This window comes from Littorina saxatilis, linkage group LG5 (genome assembly GCF_037325665.1).
Source record: "Littorina saxatilis isolate snail1 linkage group LG5, US_GU_Lsax_2.0, whole genome shotgun sequence".
NCBI classification, from domain to species: domain Eukaryota; kingdom Metazoa; phylum Mollusca; class Gastropoda; order Littorinimorpha; family Littorinidae; genus Littorina; species Littorina saxatilis.
Window position 1 is genome coordinate 56,512,964 of NC_090249.1, and position 3,575 is coordinate 56,516,538.

Here is a 3,575-nt window from a genome sequence, read left to right on the forward strand (position 1 = left end):
AAGAGCAGTCAGGGGAGAGTACTCGACGCTCACTAGCTTGGCTTGCGTCTGCTAAATCTTACTCAAGTTCAATGTGGAAATGTAGGAACGCGGTGAAAGTGGTTTCGAAGTGTTCTGACTGATTAAGAATCACTAAAAATTAATGAGTACACGTGGAATCAGGCATACAATCTTTTGTCGTGTTATAAACTGACCTTTGAAGCAAGTGTCTGTGTGCGTGTAGGGCGTATATATATCGGCTTTTTATCCGCGGATCACGTCAGAGACATACATTGACTCTAGCCTATGTCTCTGGTCACGTTCAGTTTCGATCCTGATCTGCGTCAGTGCGTCTAGCCCATCACTGCACGTGAGCCGCATATATATATATATATATATATATGACTAAGTGCCAAAAGGTGCGCACGAAAAGCGGACAAAGGGGCTAAAAAAATAAAAGTTGACAAACACGACTGATATTGTGATTTTTGTTAAGACAACAGATGCTGGAACCCAATTACGAAAAGAAAAGATAAATTTACCCAAATGATTTTACAAATAACGATAATTTTGTTCGTTATATCATTCAAAACGGCACTGAGTCATAGCATTAAGGTTATCTCGCACGTTTTTAAAGCTAGGGCTTTGAAACTTGGCACACAACCAAAGTATAATGACCTCCAGGTATGGTGCACATCACATTAAACAACATTGAATTTCAAGGTCACAGCGAGGTTAAATTTCCTTTGCAAACTGGAAAATTGTCGTTGTCACGTCTTACATGTTTTAATACTAGATCAGTTAGACTTTACATACTTCACATACTTTCAGCATTTTTATAAAACCTCATTAAAAGTGACCTGCTGGTTAATCTTTGTCAAAGTTCAAGGTCACAGCGGGGTCACATCTGGTCCAAATGTGGAATATTTTCAATTTATTCAGCGCGTTTATATCACGAGCTTTGAAAATACACACAGTTCTAGTGTATAATGTTCACACACGATTAAAGTCTGGTTGAAAAAGTCAAGGTCACAGCAGGGTCGCGTTGAGGTCAAACATATACATTTTTCAATGAGGTTTTCTCATATGTTTTTGAAGCTAGGGCCTTGAAACTTGGCACACTACGCAAGTTAAATTAAACCTCATCAAATTCCAAGGTCACAGTAAGGTTAAAGATCCTTTAAGGATATTTTCTAAAAAAGGTGACCGCCTGGTTAATGTTTGTCAAATTTCAAGGTCACAGCAGTGCCATCTGGCTTAAACTTTGAAAAATTGTCAATTTCTTCAACTAGTTTTATAGTGTTTGAAGTCATTCACACATGATGAAAGTCTGGTTGATAAAATCAAACGTCAAGGTCGCAGCGGGGTCGCATTGAAGTCAGACACATACAATTGTCATTTTCACGAACGCCTTTTAAGCAACACCTTTGAAACTTCACACATTCCAAAGTTTTGATGTTGTTTGGTTATAATCAAAGTGTGGTCAATTTCCATGATTGAGAGCATTCAGAGGGGTCAAGTTGAGGTCACACAAAAAGTGATAATCTTTATAAGACTCACGTTTGCTGCTATTGCTCACTTGACATTGGTGAAAGTGCTTATTTTATAATTGTTGATCTTGATGTTTTGACTAATTAATATTACCAGGATCAACCATACCAGATTTCAAAGTCCAGAAGTTGTCAAACCTCAAACCTGTTGGAAGTTTCAAAGATTTAAGCATCAACAAATTTCTATTTGATTTGACCTTAAATAACAGATTTGACCTTAAATCTTAAAACAGATCAACCAGGCTTTGGTTTTATATAAATTGAAGTTCAATACAATTTCCTTTTTTTTTACCCACGCGAGACCCTGCTATGACCTTCACATTTCTCAAGGATCAACCTTGAATTCTCCATGTTGAACAATCATTAAGCAAAAGCGTTGTTTGAAGTTTGAAGGTTCTAGCTTCAAAAATCTCTGAAAAATATGTTTCATCCGTTCTCTGAACCACATGTGACCCAGCCGTGACCTTGAAATCTGACAAGGGTCAACAAGACTTTTACCATGCATGGGGGCGATTAAACCCCAAATGTGTGTGAAGTTTCAAGGTTTCAACTTAAAAAACGTCTGAGAAAAATATACATTTTCCTTTTTGGACAATGTGTTGCACGCAAGACAACACGACAAACGCTCGTGTTATCATTCTTTTACTTTAAGGTCGACTTGCGTGCCCGTTCTCTCGCTAATCTCAATTAAAATTCATCTTGGAAGTTCGGTTTTATTACGCTTTTAATTAAGAAGATTAAACTAAGACAACAAATAGTTAGTTTTACCCATTAAACTCGATAAGGTAGTGACATTTTATGTTGAACGCAAGATGGTGTCGCACGCAAGATCTGAAAAGATGTTGACGACATAATTTCAACACTTGATAGCGCATTCGTGGTTCGTGATTTCTTCACAAATTTTGAACACAGAATGTGTCACGTGGTTCCGTAGATGAAGTAGATCTTTGTACATGTAAATTTTGTTTTTAAAAGAAAATAACCGTTAATTACCGAACATTTTGTCGCACGCAAGATATGACGAAATTTTCAAATCGTTTTCAAAAATGCTGTTCAAAAGTTCTGCAGTCTTTGCTGGATTACTTGAAAGACAGCAGTTTGATACACCGTTATCGCTTGACGTGTCGACATCAATTCCAGAGTTTTTGAACAAGAAATTTAGTAAATATCTGCGATTGAAAAATGTATGCCGTGATGACGACACATCTTGCGTGCGACACCTTAAAATTCGGTTATCGAAAAAAAAAAATTCTCTCGAGATTTAGATTTGACGTTTGGTCTCGTCTGTAAAGCGATGTTTCAGGCATTCAATCAAACTAAATGCAATTCATTTGTGCTTCTTGTTATTTTTCTGTGGCATATTCAAAACACGAGGTATCACGATGTCCTTTTTCAGATGGCCGGTTTTGGTGTTATTTTTGACTTTAAACAAAGATAACTTCAAAACCGTTCAAGTCAGACACACGAAATTATGTCCACTATCTCTTCGCACATTCATCCACACACACACCAATTTTCAGCAGACACACGTTTTTAGAAACATTTTTATTGTAAAACAAAGTCGTCTTCTGTTCTGTGAGCACCTTTTGGCACTTAGTCATATATATATATATATATGTTCTGCGCGAAGTTAGAATCCGGTTCCATTCTAGAATGGACCGGGTCCAAGTTGGAATTCTAACCCTGCGCAAGTACAGGGGTGCCATTCTAGAATGGTACCCTTGTTGCTGGTCCATTCTAGAATCGGCCGTGCGCAAGGTTGGAATTTAGGTCCAAGTTGGAATAGTCATTTCAGTTAGACTATCACACAGCCAAAGCCACAAATGTGGATTTTCTGTTTGTTTTTGTTTTTTGTGTGTTTGGTTGGGTTTTTTTTCTCGGGTTTTTTACACTTTACTCAAAGACATCGTGAATTGGGATTGTGATGTTCTGAAAGTGATTACGATTTTGAGAGACACTCAGCACTGATCGCTACGAACGGAAATTTCCGGACTGACAGTGTTTTGCCGATCTCGCTTGTAACTTTTAATCTTATTCATATACATG